The 18941-nt window shown below is 34.5% G+C and overlaps 1 non-coding gene across 1 annotated transcript; it reads left to right on the forward strand.

The window, feature by feature from the left end:
• Positions 1-14630: 14630 nt before the first annotated feature.
• LOC114217362 (U6 spliceosomal RNA) lies at positions 14631-14734 on the forward strand. The gene has a single exon (XR_003610966.1). It is a non-coding gene; the product is annotated as a U6 spliceosomal RNA (small nuclear RNA).
• The last annotated feature ends 4207 nt before the right edge of the window (positions 14735-18941 follow it).

An 18941-nucleotide genomic window follows, 5' to 3' on the forward strand; every position in this document is an offset into this window, starting at 1 on the left:
ATATATTTAAGTGCTCTGATATCGTGTGCATGTGTATTTATAATTGTTATATCTATTTGATGAATTTACCCCTCTACCATTATATTCTTTGTCTATTATTATAATTTTTAATTTAAGAAATATTTTGTCTAACATATGCATCTTTGTTCTTTTGGTTTCCATTTCTATGGAATATCTTTATCTATTCTTTCACTTTGAGCTTTTATTTATCCTTAAATCTGAAGTGACTCTCTTTGTAGGCAACATAGAGTTGGGTTTTGTTTTTACACATTCAGCCATTCTATACCTTTTGTTAGGAGAATTCAGCCAATCCATTTACATTTAGAATAATATTGATATGTAAGGATTTCTTATACCATCTTAACTGTTTTCTGGCTGATTTATAGTTCCTTTCTTCTTTTCCTGCTGTCTTTGTGATTTGATCATTTTCTGTAGTGGCCGACTGATTCCTTTCTCTTTATCTTGTATCTGATATAGGTATTTGCTTTGTGGTTACCCTGAGGCTCACATAAAACATCTTATAAATATAACAGGGTGTTTTAAGCTGATAACAACTTAACTTAGATCATGTACGAACACTGCTCTTTTATTCCTCCAACCACATTTTATGTTTTTGTGTCACAAAATTTACATCTTTTTTATATTGTATATGCATTAACAAATTATTGTAGATATTGATATTTTTAAATACTTATGTCTTATAACCTCTATGCTAGAGTTAAGTGATTAACACACTACCCTGTTACAACACTGGAGTATTTTGAATTTAACTATATACTTTACCAGTATATTTTCTATTTATATTCATTTTCATGTTACTAATTCTTTCATTTTAGCTTGAAAAATTCTTTTCAGCATTTCTTATAAGACATGAGATGAACTCCTTCAGCTTTTATTTGTTTGGGAAAGTTTTTATTTCACCTTCATTCTGAAGCACAGCTTTTCCAGATATTCTTAGTTGGCATATTTTTCCTTGTAGCACTTTTAATATATTATTCCAGTCACTCCTGACCTGTAAGTTTTCTGTTGAGAAACCTGCTGATAGCATTATGGAGGGGGTTCTCTTGTAAGTGTCAAACTTGTTATTACATTTAAGATGCTCTCTTTTATTTTTTACAGTTTTGTTATAATGTGTTTTGGAGAAGATCTCTTTAAATTTATTTGGGGACCTATGAGCTTCATGATCTTGGATATCCAAATCTCTCCTCAGATTTGTAAAATCTCTGCCATTATTTCTTTTAATAAGCTTTCTGCTTTTTGCTTTCTCCCTCTCTTCTTCTTCTGGATCTCCAATAATGCATAGATTGTTTCTCTTATCAGTGTCCTATAAGTCCCAGAGGCTTTCTTCACTACTTTTCACTCTTTTGTCTTTTTGATCCATAGACACAACAATGTCAAATGATCTCTCTCTGAGTTCACTGATTCTCTTTTCTGCTTGATCCAGTCTGTTGTTGAAGCCCTTTACTGAATTCTTCAGTCATTGTATTCTTCATTTTAAAAATTTCTGCTTGGTTCTTTGTTTTCTACCTCTTTGTTGAACTTCTCATTTTGTTCTTGTATCATTTTCCTGATTTCGTTAAGTTGTTTATCTGTGTTCTCCTATAGCCCTCTGAACATCATTAGCACAATTATTTTGAATTATTTGTTAGGCAATTTGTATATCTTCATTTCTTTGGAGTCAGTCACTATTCTACTCATTTGATCGTGTCATGTTTCCAATTCTTTGTGATTCCTCTAGCTTTACTAGGTATCTTTGCATATGAAGAAGCAGTCACCTCTTTCAGACTTCATGGACTAACTGTGGTAAAGAAATATTTTCACCTGCGGGTAGGAGCATGCTGGAGTATGCTGTGACCCTTGGTTTAGTGTTGTAGAGCACCAAGTACAAGAGCATGTGGGTCCACAGGTGAGTGTGGGATGACTTGTTGGCTCAAACCAATGTGGTCCACATCACTGACAAAAGCAGGATCCCAGTGAGAGCTCTGGAGGTCCCCATTGACAGCAAAGGCTATTGGTGTCCTCAGCAGCACCTCTAGTTCCAGTAATTGGGGACCAGAAGGCAACAATGTTGGCTGGAGTTGGTGATGTGCACCTGGTTGGCTTTGGGGACCAGCTGTGGGTGCCACTGTATGATGGCAAGGATTGGCTGAAGACACATACTTAGTGGTGTTTATTTGTTCATTTGTTTTGTTTCTTAAATTCCACATATGCAAGAACTCATATGACATTTGCCTTTCTCTGACTTACTTCACTTAGCATTAAAAACTCAAGATCCGGGGCACCTGGGTGGCTCAGTTGTTAAGCGTCTGCCTTCGGCTCAGGTCATGATCCCAGGGTCCTGGGACTGAGCCCCACATCAGGCTCCCTACTCCGTGGGAAGCCTGCTTCTCCCTCTCTCATTCCCTCTGCTTGTGTTCCCTCTCTCGCTGTGTCTCTCTCTGTCAAATAAATAAATAAAATCTTAAAAAAAACAACTCAGGGTCCATCCATGTTGTCACAAATGACAAAATTTCATTCTTCTTTATGGTTCAGTAGTATTCTACTGTGTGTGTGTGTGTGTGCGTGTGTGTATCTCACATCCTCTTTATCCATTCACATATTGATGGACACTTAGGTTGTTTCCATATATCGGTTATTATAAATAATGCTGCAATAAACAGTGGTGCACATATATTTTCAGATTACTGCTTTCATATTCTTTGGATAAAAATCCCGAAGTGGAATAACTTGGATTATATGGTAGATCCGTTTTTAATTTTTTGAAGAATCTCTATACGAGTTTCCTGAGTAGCTGCACCAATTTACATTCCCAACAAGAGTATACGAGGGTTTGTGTTTCTCCACATCCTCTCCAACATTTGTTTTTTCTTGTCTTTTTGATAGTAGCCATTCTAACAGGTGTTAAGATGTTATCTCATTGTGGTTTTGATTTACACTTCCCTAATAATTACTGATGTTGAACATCTTTTCCTGTGCCTTTTGGCTGTTTGCACGTCTTCTTTGGAAAAATGCCTATTTAGATCCTCTGCAAACTTTTTAATTGAGTTGCTTTTTTTATTGTTGAGTTGTATGAGTTCTTTATATATTTTGATATTAATCTCCTATTGGAGATATCATTTGCAAATATCTTCTCCCTTTCAGCAGGTTGCCTTTTCGTTTTGATGATGGTTTCCTTCACTGTGCATAAGACTTTTAGTTTGGTGCAGTCCCATGAAGTTTATTTTTGCTTTGTTTCCATGCCTTTGGGTCAGATCCAAAAAGAATCACGAAGATCATTGTCAAAGAGTTTACCACCTACATTTTGTTCTAGTAATTTTATGGTTTCAGGTCTTTTAACTTCTTTAATCCATTTTGTATTAATTTTTGTGCATGATGTAAGACAATAGTCTACCTTCACTATTTTGCATGTGGCTGTCCAGTTTTCCCAGAAGCATCTATTGAAGACACTTTTCTCTATTGTATGTTCTTACGATCCTTTCTTGTAAATTGTTTGTCCATTCATATGTAGGTTTATATACATACATATTTTCTGGGCTCTCAATTCTATTCTATTGATCTGCATGTTCGTTTTTATGCCAATACCATACTGTTCTGATTACTGTACCTTTGTAATAATAGTTTGATACTAGGGAGCATGATACTCCCAGCTTTTTTCTTCTTTCTCAAGTATGCTTTGGCTATCTGGGAACTTCTGTGGTTCTCTGCAAATTTCAGAATGATTTGTTCTAATTTCATGAAAAATGCTGTTGCAATTTTGATAGGAATTGCCACTAAATCTCCAGATTGCTTTGGGTAGTATGGACATTTTAACAATATTAATTCTTCTAATCCATGAACATGGATTATCTTTCCATTCATTTGTATCTTCTGCAATTTCTTTCATCAGTGTTTTATAGTTTTCAGTATACAGATCTTTCACTTCCTTGTTTGAATGTAAGCCTACGTATTTTCTTTTTGATGCAACTGGAAATGGGACTGCTTCCTTAATTTGTCTGCTAGTTCATTATTAGTGTATAGAAACACCACAAATTTCACATATTGATTTTTATGTCATACAACTTTACTGAATTTATTGGTTTTAACAGTTTTTTTGGCAGAGACTTTAGGGTTTTCTCTATATAGTATCATGTCATTTGCAAATAGTGACAGTTTTACTTCTTCCTTTTCAACTTGGAAGACTTTTATTTCTTTTTCTTGCCTTATTGCTGTGACTAAGACTTACGGTATTACGTTAGGTAAAAGTGGCTAGAGTGGGCATCTTGTCTTATTCCTCGTTTAGAGAAAAAGCTTTCAGTTTTTCACCACTGACTCTGATGTCAGCTGTGAGTTTGTCATATATGGCCTTTATTATACTGAGATGCATTCCCTCTATACCCACTTTGTTGAAAGTTTTTATCATAAATGAATGTTGAATTTTGTCAAATATTTTTCTGCACCTATTGAGATGATCTTTTAACTTTTATTCTTCATTTTATTAATGCGGAATATTATTTTTATTTGCAGATGTTGAACTATCTTTGCATCCCTGGAATGAATCCTAGTTGATAATGGTATATAATTCTTGTAATGTATTGTTGAATTCTCTTTGCCAATATTTTGTTGAGGATTTTTACATCAATCCTAATAAATGATATTGGTCTGTATCTTTTTGTTTTGTTTTGTTTTTGTGGTCTCCTCATCTGTTTTTATAACAGGGTAACAGTGGCCTTGTAAAATGAGTTTGGAAGCATTTCTTCCTCTCTGGTTTTTTAGAAGAATTTGAGAAGTATAGGTATTCAATCTTTGTTTGAAAGATTAACTAACCATATGATTCTGAGCTTTTGTTTGTTGAGGGGCTTTTCATTACTGATTCAATCTGCTTAGTAGCATTGGCCTATTCAGATTTTCTATTTCTTCATGATTCAATCCTGGAAGGTTATGTGTTTCTAGGAATTTATCCCTTTCTCCTAGATTGTCCAATTTGTTGGCATTTAATTGATTAGTAGTTTCTAATGATCCTTTGTATTTCTTTCATATCAGCTTTAACTTCTCTTACATTTTTTATTTTATTTATTAAGTCCTCTCTTTAATTCTTGGTGAGTCTAACTAAAGGCCTGTCAACTTTGCTTATATTTTCAAAGAACGAGTTCATAGTTTCATTGATCTTTTCTATTTTCTTTTTAGTCTCTCCTTCATTTATTTCTGCTCTGATCTTTATTATTTCCTTTCTTCTTCTAACTTTACTTTGTTGTTTTTGTATTCCTTTCAATGTAACATTAAATGGCCTATTTGTGATTTTGTTTGTTTCTGGATGTAGGCCTGCATTGCTATGAACTTCCTTCTTAGAACCACTTTTGCTGCATCCCATAGATTTGGTGTGCCATATTTCTGTTTTTATTTGTCTTTAAGTATTTTTTGACTTCTCCTTTTATTTCTTTGATGACTCAGTAGCATATTGTTTAATCTCCACATTTCAGTGGGGTTTTTTCCCCAGTTTTCTTGTAATTTATTTCTGCTTTCTTACTATTGTGGTTAGAAAAGATGCTTGAAGTGGTTTCAGTCTTCTTGCATTTATTGAGACTTGTTTTGCAGCCTAACATGCTCTGTCTTGGAGAATGTTCCATGTACACTTAAGGGAAGAATGTGTATTTTGCTCCTTTTGGGTGGAATGTTCTTTATATTAATCTATTATGTCCATCTGGTTTCATGTGTCATTTAAGGCTTATGTTCGCCATTGATTTTCTGTATGGATGATCTATCCAATGATGTAAATGTGGTGTTAAATTATCTTACTATTACTTTATTCCTACCAGTTTCTCCCTGTAAAAAGTCTGTTACTATTTGCTTTATATATTTTGGTGCTCCTATGTTGGGTACATATATATTTGTAAATGTTAGATCTTCTTGCTGGATGGATTGACCCCTTTATTATTATGTAATGCACTTCTTTGTCTTTTATTACAGTGTTTTTTTAATGTCTATTTTTTTCTGATATGAGTATAGCTATACTATCTTTGTTTACATTTCCATGGAATATATTTCTCCATCTGTTCACTCTGTGTCCTTACTTCTAAAGTGAGTTTCTTGTAAGGCAGCATATAGATGGGTCTTGTTTTTTATCCATTCAGCCCATCTGTATTTTGACTGGAGAATTTAGTCCATTTACATCTAAGGTAATTCTTTATAGTTATGTACTTATTGCCATTTTGTTGTTTTCTGACTATTTTTGTAGTTTCTTTCCTTCTTCTCTTTCTCTCTTCCGTTGTGTTTTGATGATTGGTGTTATGTTTAGAATCCTTTCTCATTTTATTTTGTATATTTAAGTTGTTGCTTTGTGGTTACTATGTTTGTGTAAAGAATTACACACACACACACACACACACATGCACACACACATATAATGGTCATTTTTAAGTTGATAGGGATTTAATTTGAACACATTTCAAACCTACATTTTTACTCCCCACAAACATGTTATATTTTATGTATCTCTTAAGTAATTATTGTAGTTTTAGTTGATTTTACTACCATTGTCTTTTCACCTTCATACTTGCTCTATAAGTGGTTGATCCACTATCTTTACTATTTATTTATCTTTGCCAGTAACATTTTTATTTTCGTATGTCTCCTTGTTATTAATTAATGCCATCCATTTTCAGCTTAAAATAAATATCTCTTTAACATTTCTTGTAATGTTGGTTTAGTGGTAATAAACTCCTGTAGTTTTTGCTTATCTGGAAAACTTTTAATGTCCCCTTCAATTCCAAGTGATAAGCTTGCCAGGGAGTGAATTCTTCTTTGGTAGTTTTTCCTTTTAGCACTTGGATTATGTCATGTCACTCCCTTCTGGCCTGCAAAGTTTCTGCTGAAAAATACACTGACAGCCTTATGGGGTTTCCCTTGTATGTAACAATTGCCCCTGACTCCCTGCCCCTTAGTGTTTTTAAATTATCTCTTTCACTTTTACGATTTTAACAGTTTTCCTTTAGCTCTTTGAACACATTTAAAATAGCCAATTTAAAGTTTTCATCTAGTAAAACAAACATCTGAGCTTCCTGATAGATTATTTTTACTGATTTCTTTTTTATCTATGCATGGGCTATACATTCTTGCTTCTTTGTTCCTTTCTTACTTCTTTGTGTATCTCGTATTTTTTGTTGTTGCATTCTGAACATTTTAAGTAATCTATTGTGACAAATCTGTAAATTAAGATATCTGCTACTCCCCAGGGTTTGTTGTTCCCTTTTTTTTATATACCCATTGTTTGTTCAGTAACTTCCCTGAATTAATTCCATAAAATCTGTATTCTTTGTCATGTATGGCCACTTAAGTCTTTACTTGCTTAGTCTTTACTTTGCTAATGATTGGACAGAGATTTATTTAAATGACTGGCACACAAAATTCTCTCATTCTTTGCTGAGTGACTCTGTGTGCATGTTGTGTGCCTTCGAAACTGGTCAGTTTACAACTCCACTTTAAGTCTTCATTTCCTGCTTGTATATGGCCTTATGTTCAGCCAAAGGTGAGCAGTTATAGCTTTGTAAGGTCTTACCTCAGCAGGCACACAGTTCTACAAATACATCTGGCTTTCTAGATTCCCAGGAATATGTTGGAGTTTTACAAGGCCAATTAGACATGCCATTTTCTAGCTTTTCCTTTTAAAATCTCAGAAAGTGCACAAGTGGGGGAAGGGGAAAAGGGTGAGAACCATCAAGCAGACTCCCCACTGAGTGTGGAGCCTGATTTGGGACTTGATCCCACAACCCCTGAGCTGAGCTGAGCCAAAACCAAGAGTCGGACGCCCAACCAACTGAGCCAGCCAGGCAAACTGGGAGAGAGAGACTCTTAAGCAGGCTCCACAATGCAGGGCTCAGTCTCACAACCTTGAGACCTGAGCCGAAATCAAGAGTCAGATGCTTAACCAATTGAGCTACCCTGGCTCCCCAAGAATCTGTTATTAATCTGTCCAGATTTAATAAGGGAATAAAGAAAATAATATATGATTCTTAAAGAGATAGAAATTTCCTTATATGCAAATTTTCACTAAAATGATCAATTTTATTAGATATTCGTTTTAATACTAACTGTTGTGGACTTTAGCCCATTCTTTTGTGCTCTCCACACATTTGCTATAGTTGGATTTCACCATGTCCTTGAAGTGGCTTTAAGATCTTAAATGAACTAAAGATATTTCAAGTTCCCTAACTTCTTTTTTAAGTATACATACACACACACACACACACACAAATATATGACATACATATGTATATGACATAAAACTTCCATCTTAACTATGTTTAAATGTATAAATCAGTGATATTAGGTACGTTCACATTGCTGTGCCGCTAATACTGCTATTCATATCCAGAATCATTCCAAACTGACTCTGTATGTATTAAACAATAATTCCCAATCTTCCTTCCCTACAACCCCTAGTAACCACTATTCTACTTTTTTGTCTTATGAATTTGCCTATTCTAGGTACCTCATTTAAGTGCAATCATACATTTGTCCTTTTGCATCTGGCTTATTTTACTTAGCAAGATGTCTTGAAACTTCATGCTGTTGCATATGCTAGAATTTCGTTCTTTTTAAAGCTGAATAATATTATAATAATATTCTATTATATGTACATACTACTTTTTAATCCATTCATTGTTCACAGATTTTGGAGACTATTTCAACAAGGATATATAATAAGTCTATGTACACAATCAAGAAGTCAGTTGGAACAAAAGAAACATATCAGCAAGTGACAAAAAAAATCACACTGAATATAAATCCCTTAGGACACATGCATATATTATGATGCCACATCCACATGGCTAGTATGTAGATAAAACTGAATTCTCATCTATTTAGCTGGATACAGGCACAATACTGATTGCTAGCTGAAATGTAACTTTTACCTGTTTTTGTTTGTTTGTTTCATGTTAATATACTCTGTGCAAAAATCTGTAATTATTCTTAGCATGAAGATCACAAAACACACACCAGAAGTCCTAAGGACTACTTGATACTATATCCTGTTTGGCACTGATTTTGCAATAAGCATGTTTTGTTTTGTATCCTGTTAGTCTGGTTTTATCTTGTATTCTAACCTAAGTTTCCATTGACATGTTTCAGAATTTTCCTGGCAATCTGGTTTCCCCCTGAAGCTCTGCTTTGCTTCCTAAAATATTACTATTTTTTTCTTACTAGAGATTTTATTTCCATTTCTAGTTTCTCTCTTTATTCTCCAACAAGAAAATACCATAGAGTGGACTTACTATAAACATTTCATTACTACTAGGAAGGAAAATTAATAACACAATTACCATGTGCTCTACTTAAATCTGAGAAATATTAATAGGTTAACACAACTACAGCAGCCTTTATTAAGGAATGAAGGCCAAACCTCACGTGGGATTTGGATGATTAAAATCAACATATGTAACAGGCAGGATTGCTCATGCAATGTGATATAAAAGCTTGAGAAGTCAAGAAAGGGTGTGGTGAAAACTCTTTCAGTTGTACACTCAGTCAACTGAAACTTGATGGCTCCAGCAAGTTTCTACACACCCACATAAAACAAGCTAATGTCAACCAGTAACTCTGCTCCTTTTTTGGTCAGAATGAAAGATAAACCCACAATTTTGTAAGAGAACATATTCACTTCACATGTGTTCCTCGGCAGATCTGAACTAAAATTTCTAAAGTTAAGGATAATATTTTTGTTCCTTCCTGCTCTGTTACATAAAGAGTAGATAGATTCTATTATACCAGAAGAGGATTAGTAGACAAATATATTTTGATGCAAAGGAAGTTTAAAATGGCTTTCTAATAGGATTGATGGAGATGGTATGGTCAAGTTGGATATAAGATTCCTTTCACAATGTTATAAAACCAGGTAGATCTAGCCAGCATCTTTCAAGACAGTAAGATGCAAATCCTTGACAGAAGACATTGTGTTCCAAAGGTACAAGTAGGCCATTTTAAAATCTTAATCTAGAAAAAAAAATTATTTCTATAGCATATATATTGTGAAGTATGTTAATACCATAATAAGTTACCAGGACAGTATAAAATATCTTTTTGTTTCATTATACTACTGAAATTGTATTTATTAAAAAAAAAGAAAAAAAAAGATCATCAAAACAAAAACATTCAAGCATTAGCATTATATATTGAATGTTTATCTATGAATAGACTATTAATAACCAGCACAGAAGAGTGAAGGATACTTCAGAGAGCTACATGGGATAATAGTACAGTGATCTATTAAATAATACTATAACAATATACTACAAAAGCAACAAAAGTACCTCTAAGTATTTATTGTCCAAGTTGAGCTTTCCTAAAGGTTTCTGTTGAATTTTTCAGAGTAAGGTACTTTTAAAAATATAGGTTTTGTTGCCATTGTACTTTTGTGATAGAACATTAGTATTATTTAATTGTGGCCGATTTATTGAAATATGCAGTATATATTGAAATTCTGCAAAAAAAGAGTGAAGTAACATTCAAATTCAGGTATTCTATGACCTACTTAAAATGACAGAGAAATCAAGGTATAGTTTGTATATTTAAAAGGCAAATGGAAGCTTTAGAATCTCTTGAGCATCAAAATTCTTTTAATGAATGCTAATATTCTATTGTTAATGAATGCTTTTTGCACATAACTGGAGAAGTCTATTAGTTTCTTTTAATACTTAGAAGATTCCATTTATTATTAAAGAATCCAATAACCCATTTTTTCCCCTAGCTCTACAGAATTTGGTCCAACATATTTTCTACCTGTGTATGTTCTCGTCTTCTGATTTAATTCTAGTTGTCATGATTAAATCATCCATCATTTTTAGGAAGATTTTTCTCCTTATTGGTTTTTTGGTACTGCCTCACCGGTTTTAGCTATTTGCTACTTTCTCTTCCTGATATGTCACTTTGAAAATATTTCAGTGACTTTCTTGTATTAAATTTTCTAATAGAATTTTAGTTTCAGTTCATTTTTCTATTTTCTATCCTTCATGCTTTCTATTCTGTATCTTTACATCAGGTGTTGAACTTTTGGATTTCTATTTCTATTTGGGACCTTCAATAAAATAAGTAGCTCCCCCACATAATTAATATTACCCCATATTATCATTACATAGTTTGCAATTATTCCATAACTCCTAAATCCTCTGACACTTAGGGGTAAGAACTTTCTAATGTATTGGATTTGGATGATTATATTAGCTGCTTACTTTCTCTTATTTTATGGACTAAGAAATGTTTTACATTAACCCTGAAAAGACCATTTAAGCTTGTGTTTTGTGCAACATGGCAAGTAAAGAGATATACTTTATAGCAACCGAGGGTTAACTTTTCAATTTACCTGATGAAGGTCAACCAAGATCAAAATCCGTACCAGAAATGTTTGTATCACAGTACAGAGGATATACATGATAGGCAGATTGGTGATGTCTGAACATGGAGGCAGAGAATGTGCGGAGGTAGGAGGAAGAGAAGAACTCATGTGTGAGTGAAGAAAAGTACACTGAAAGGTAAAAATCAAGAAGTTGCTTTTTAAAGACTTGGAAGATCTTGAGAAGCTATGAAGATGGAACATGGTCTAGGTAGACATATACACATTGGCAAATGACTGTGGATGACTGACACGTGAAATAGTATATAGTGAGTTTCTGGAGATAGCATCAAAGAATGATTCCAGATAAAGGACAGAAAGATATACAGAGAAAATAGTCATGAACTTACAACAATATGATGATCTCTTTCTCTGTTGCAAGTGATACCCCAGAGTCCTAGCATCATCAACTAACCTCATGACTTGTGGAGTCAATTTTGTAAACTGTAAAACTGGGTCCAAGATTAATAATGGCAATTTGAATCAATATCTGAATTTTTATTCTACGCCTGACAATGTTTTATGTAAATGCAATTCTCAACAGAATGAGCTTATTATTATTTCTTGCAAGACTGGGGGATATTTGGGGAAAGGAGTCTGTAGTAACAGGAAAAAAAATGTTATAATTTTGTATTGGGGAATATAATGTTATAATTTTGTATTGGGGAAGCAAAGAAAATCTACTTTTAAAAATACAAACTACAAAAAATAACGTCTTCTCAGCTAACGAGAATACAGAAATGGTCATGATCCTTAACTGGAGCTGGGATGCAGATGGCACACAATGGAAAGAGTCGTATCAGAATTTTCGTGGGAAATGAGTAAGGTTTTTCTTTATCAGAGGAGGACATGAAATAAAGGAGAAAATAATATCAGTGTTGCATAATGACTAACCCAGTGTTGTCACTCAAGTAAGTGTGTTCAACAGTCAACAACTGAGTAGCTTGGAATGCCTATGATCAAAGTAGGAATTGGGCTAATTTAGTGGTCTTTAAAAATCTGCAATTACTGTCATCATTATGGGCAGTTCCACAAATTGTCAATGATCAGTTTAAAATTAGTACTCACAAAATATATGATAGACACATATCTGACATTATATGAATGTATACTTTAAAGATCTATAGAATAAACCTTAGAAAAATGTGACGTTAGCTCCTAAATCAGTGTTGCTTTAAGATTACTCCTTGAACTATTTCCATCAGTATCGCCAAGCATGCCTGTTTTATATGCACATTTCTGATCCACACCTCTGCCTACTGAGTTGATTCAATGAGTGTGAGTTGGGATGGAATGTGGGAAACCTCATTTTTTAATAAGCTTATTAGGTGATTAAGTGATAGAAGTCATCCTAACACCACACTTGGAGAACACTGTCCTAGAGTAAAGGCATAACAATAAAGACCCTTTTCATCATGTATGTATATATAAGTGCATTTTTTTACTATCTTAGTTGTTCATGGCAAACAACAGTAAGCTTAAAAGAAAAAAAAAGATTTTATCTTTATAAAATAATACATTTTTAAACAAAAACCTTCTGTAGCATCTAAATTTCTTAAGTCAGTGTTATTAGTCAGATTAGAAAGTAAGAAGCATAAATTAAAAATTAACTATAAAGCACATTCCTCTAAGATTATGTTCATTTATATAATTTAGAAAGCAATAGCCAAGTTGAGGACAAGCCCATATCATTAAATCGCTTCTCCTTGGTTATGAGGTTACATATTTTTAGTCAGAGCCTAAGTCCTTTTGATCCTAAAATAATAGTTTCACTTTCAGGGCTTTTTAGAGATATCTGTGGGAACTTCTCTCCCTCCTTGTTTCATTGATCAGGATAAGTAAAAAATATCTCCATGGGGCAGGCCATTATTCATGTTTTCATTATTTTATTTTAAAGATTTTATTTATTTATTTGACAGAGAGAGAGAGACAGTGAGAGAGGGAACACAAGCAGGGGGAGTGGGAGAGGGAGAAGAAGGCTTCCTGCTGAGCAGGGAGCCCGATGTGCGGGACTTGATCCCAGGACCCTGGGATCATGACCTGAGCCGAAGGCAGAAACTTAACAACTGAGCCACCCAGGCGCCCTGTTTTCATTATTTTAAAGAGAAACGTAATTTCTATCTAGGAAAAAGACTAGCTTTTTAATTATAAATAAAACCTCTCATTGTATGTATGTGTGTAATATGTAGACAGACACCTATTATTATTCACTTTCACTCTTAAAATTTTTTTTTATCAGTGAAGTTAATAAACCACACTGTATCTTTATATGAGAAGATAGTGCTTACTGGTTTTATTGTGAAATATAAGAAACAAAATAAATATTTTGTGTTTCAAGTATTGCACAAAAGTTTTAGCCTTTTTTTGTTTTGCTTATTTGCTATTTTATAGGGATTAATTCAAAATGTGTACCATTTCAGTGGTAGAATTTCATACTTTGTGGCTTTTACATAAATTCTATTATCAAAAAATTTAAGTGTTAGAATATTTAGATTGACCAGGGTAAAAGAACTGCTCTTCCAAACAAATCAAAATGATTGTTTCAGTAAAAACTGATAATGTCATACATACAGGTTGGGATGTAAAAGCTGTTAAAAAGTTACAGACCTTGAGAAAATCTTTTATTTGAGACATTTTTTATTTGGTGAGTCCATTAAGTCAAACTTCTAGTTTTGTGATATCCTACAATAAAAATGAATCTTCATCCTCATAACTGAGTTGTGTTCTGCTTAAGTAGAGGGTTTGCCCAAATTATGACCGAGCTTGACAAAGAGACCTATTCTCAAACTAGATTGTAAAGTAGCCACTGAGACACCCTCACACAACAGTAGAGTTACAGTAAGGGAAACAATACCCTTTTCTTCCCCGTTCAGAACACAAGCCAATTTGACTAATTTGGGAACTGTGACAAAATTAGTAATGGCTTGTAAGTGCATAATTTGAAGATTTCATACGTTTAACTTATATTTTAATACTTTGGATGTAAGATAAACAGAAAATCAAATGTACATCTAGGAAAAAAATAGCTACAATTAGTTTATTATTCATTTTGGCCTTTTTTTCTTTTCTTAATGCTTATATTTGCCTTTTCCTTCCATGAAAATTTACATATTTTTCAGTCTCAAAGTGTTATTGTCATAAACAAATTATAATTTATGACTGTGGCTATGTTTCTTCAAGTTTTTCTTAAAAGATTAAAAGAAAACCCTAGTGTTTGCTTTGTCAATATATATATTTAGTATGTATGTATGTGTATATATATATATATATATATATATATATACATACACTAAAACTGGAACAGCACAGAGAAGGTTAGCAAAGCCCATGTGCAAGGATGTTTCACATATGTGTGAATCATTCCATATTTGTCAGTTTTTGTGCTGGAAGAGATGGGGGTGAGGAAGCAGGATGGCAAGGGAGCTTGAAGGGTAATTAATCTCTACCACTTATATTTTATTCATTTTATTATATAAAACACCAGTGCTAACAAAAATCTTGGTGTGTGAATACAGCCTTTGTTGAATGATTCTCTCTACTTTTTCTGTATTTTAAAATAGAAAAACCTATCATCATAGTAGTCAATTTCCAAACCTATGAAAATTATCAGAGGTGCGTGATGAGATTTATTCATAGCAATATCCTCTTCAGCAATGGTTATTATAGGGAAAATGGGAAATCGAAAATTTGAATACAGGAATAACTAAGTAAATTATCGTAGAGTAACATGATTATTATGTATTTATTTGGAAATCTTGTTTTCTGTATTAGTATCCTATTGCTTCTGTAAAAAATTACCACAGACTTAGTGGCTTACAATAAGACATATTTGTTACCATACAATTCTGGAGATTGGAAATCTAAAATGGGTCTCACTGCGAAAAATCAAGATGTCAGTAGGGCTGCAGTCCTTCTGAGGAGAATACTTTGACTTCTTCAGCTTTTAGAGACTACTGCATATGATGCCTCCTGGCCCCTTGCTCACATCACTCCAACCTTTTCCTTCTATCCTCACATGTCCTACCCTGACTGACCGACTCTCCTGCCTCCCTCTCATACAGATCCTTGTGATTACACTGTGCCCGCTAGAATTATCCAGGAGAATGTCCCCATCTCCAGATGCATCAAATTAACCACACTTGCCATGTAAAGTAACATCTTCACAGGTTCTGGGGATTAGGGTGTGGGCATTTTTGGGCAGAGGTAAGGGCATTACTCAACCTACCACATTTTGTAAGCAAATAAGAGCATGTGAAGATTTAAAATGCTTAGGACAGTACCTGGAACAAAACACCTTCCACTGTGATTTGTAAAAGGAACAGCCTTGTGAATTTCTCACTGCTTTCACAGCCTGATCTCAACCATCATCTCTTGCCTGGATAATTCCAGTAGTCTCCTCACAGGCCTCCCTGCTTCTACCACCACCTCCACCTAAGTCTTAGCAAGCAGCCAAAGTGATCTGCTTAAAACATAAACCAGACTGTGCTTCTCCTCTGCTTAAAACCTCTATTTTCCCTATTTAATTCAACTCTTTAGGTGGCCTCTACAGCCACACCATATGCTCCCCCTACTGGGACTTATTTAAACAAACTACACTTTTATTCAACTCACTACACAGGCCGCTTATTGCTTCTCCAAAACACTAGCTTTGTTCCCACCTCAGGACCTTGTTACTTGTGGTTTCCTCTGCCAGATATTCATGTGGCTCATGCCCCCATTTCTTCAGATCTGCTCACTGAGGCCTACCCTGGTCACCCATTTAAAATCTCAGTTGACCCATTTCTATGCTCCCAATCCTCCTGCTATTTTTCCATAGCATGACACTTTTTGGTATTCTAAATATTTTTTTTTTAAATGCTTATATTTCCTCATCTCCTATGGAAATATAAATTCCAAAGGACAAGAAATGTATATTTTGTTCAATGATATATATATATATATACATATATATATGATATATATACACATACGTATTTTCATTTCTTTGAATACTGTATGGCACACAGTAAGCACTCAGTAAATAACTGTTGAATGAGTGATAAGATCCTATTATGTGCTAGGTTCTGTCCTAGGTGCTGAGGCCACATAAGTAAACTTGACAGTTTCTCCTTATTGGAGCTTGCTTTTAAGTTCTGTCTATCGAAATCCACTCTGCCCACATCCCCAGACTGAGAAAGAAGAAAACACTTGATGAGAAGTGGTAAGACTGGAAATTATTAATTAGCCTTGCTTTCTTTACAAACCATCCCCACCCTTACCACTCCTATACTTTTGTCCCAATTACCAGGTATGGTTTTACAATGTTTTGGAGATTAATTCAAATGGATGTAGTTGTTAATTGATGGTACCATGAAAAACAAACAAAACACAACATGGCAAAAAACAATATGCTGTACAACATTGTACCTTTAGTCAACAATACTGGATGGTGCACACAAAAAATTTGTTAAGAGGGCAGATCTCATGTTAAGTATTCTAACCACAATAAGGTAAAAATGAAAATACTGTATCGTGTGATTATATAATCCCACTAATATGAACTATCCAGAACAGGTAAACCTATAGGCACAGAAAGGAGGTTCAAGTTGGTCAGAGGCTGGCAGGAGGGAAGAATGGGGAGTTAGTGCAGAGTTGCTGTACAGGGTGATGAAAATGTTCTGGAAATAGTGATAATTGCACAATACTGTGACTGTAATTCATGCCATGGAATTGTACATTTAAAAATGGTTAAAATGGGGTGGGGTGGGAGGGATGGGGTGGCTGGGTGATAGACATTGGGGAGGGTATGTGCTATGGTGAGCGCTGTGAATTGTGCAAGACTGTTGAATCACAGATCTGTACCTCTGAAACAAATAATGCAATATATGTTAAGAAAAAAAAAAAGAAGAAGAAGAAGATAGCAGGAGGGGAAGAATGAAGGGGAGTAATCAGAGGGGGAGATGAACCATGAGAGACAATGGACTCTGAAAAACAAACTGAGGGTTCTAGAGGGGAGGAGGTAGGGGGATGGGTTAGCTTGGTGATGGGTATTAAAGAGGGCACGTTCTGCGTGGAGCACTGGGTGTTATGCACAAACAATGAATCATGGAACACTACATCAAAAACTAATGATGTAATGTATGGTGATTAACATAACAATAAAAAATTTAAAAAATTACTAAAAAAAAAAGTCTGGACTTTATTCGTGGAGAACCATTGAAAAGTTTGACTAGGTGAGTGATAGGACCATGACTGGATTTCCAACTTCCATCTTCATCCCTGTGGCTGTTGGAATAAAGTGGTATTTTGTAGTCAATGAAAATGTTTGATTTTAGAACTTTATTAAACATTTGGAATAAAGTATATCATAATTCTGAAAAAAATGGTTAAAATGGCAAATTTTACATTATTACACTTTACCACAATTAAAAAGGAAAGAAAATCGGAGGCTATGAAATTCCTCTTTCTCCCCCTAGATTGATTATCAGACCTTAAAAAAACATGAACATGCATTCACTCAACAAATATTTATTGAGTGCTGATTTTTATCTGGCCTTACTTTAAAGACACCCTTTATAAATAGCCACTGTTTTCCTATGTGGGCAATACAAATACTTTCAGTTAGGAGTTATTCACAAGTCCTTCTAACTCTAGTGCTAAAGCAAGAACTTTCTCACTTCGATGTTGACTCTGTACTGAATGATTTTTGATAATAAAGATCTATGCCCCTACCTATTTCTTGCTTCACTCTCACCTTTATTATGATTTTCACAATGGAGAAAACCATATTGACTATATGAAGCTCATGTTCACTACAAGGAAAATATAAATTTACATCCTCTTTTTATAATAACTCTCCCAAAATCTATGGTTACATTTCGTTATTCTGCTGACGTCCCAGCACCAATATGACTCACCTTGCCCTTATCATCTCTCTTTCCCACCCCTGACCTCCTCCTTCTGAGTTCACTATCCCCATTAATGCCAATACCATTCCCTATGGCCCACTAGTTTGAGAAGTCTTTGTGTTTCTGACCTCACAGTTTTTATTTCCTCTTCTTTCCATTCTATCACTAACATTGTTCCCTACTTCACAAATTTCATATTTTGGGCACCTAAAATCTTGGGCCCAATTAGTAAACTATAGTTCTGCCTACAATCCTTCTCCACTCTATTGCCAGATTAATTTCTTGGAGATATTATGCTCTTTCCCTTCTTAGAAACTCACTAGAGTTCAGCTTCCTTAGACTGCATTCAAAGCTATCCTGGGTTCTGTCCATCTTTCTAGGCTCTTCTCCCAGTAGCCCTGAAATTTGACTACTTGTTGTTTATGCCAAAATCTGCATTTTTTTCTGTCTTTATTTACTCTTGCCATTAACTTTACCCAAAATGTACATCCAACCTCTTTTTTAAAAAGATTTATTTGAGAGAGAGAGAGAGAGAGAGAGCATATGCATGCATGAGTGGGGGGGGGAGGGGCAAAGGGAGAGAATCTTCAAGCAGACTCCCCACTCAGTGCGGAGCCTGATGTGGGGCTCGATCCCATGACCCTGAGATCATGACCTGAACTAAAACCAAAAGTTGGAACCTTAACCAACTG

The sequence above is a fragment of the Eumetopias jubatus genome, unplaced genomic scaffold (assembly GCF_037043125.1).
Source record: "Eumetopias jubatus isolate StellerSeaLion01/CBP00866 unplaced genomic scaffold, mEumJub1_p1.0 scaffold_8, whole genome shotgun sequence".
Taxonomy (NCBI): domain Eukaryota; kingdom Metazoa; phylum Chordata; class Mammalia; order Carnivora; family Otariidae; genus Eumetopias; species Eumetopias jubatus.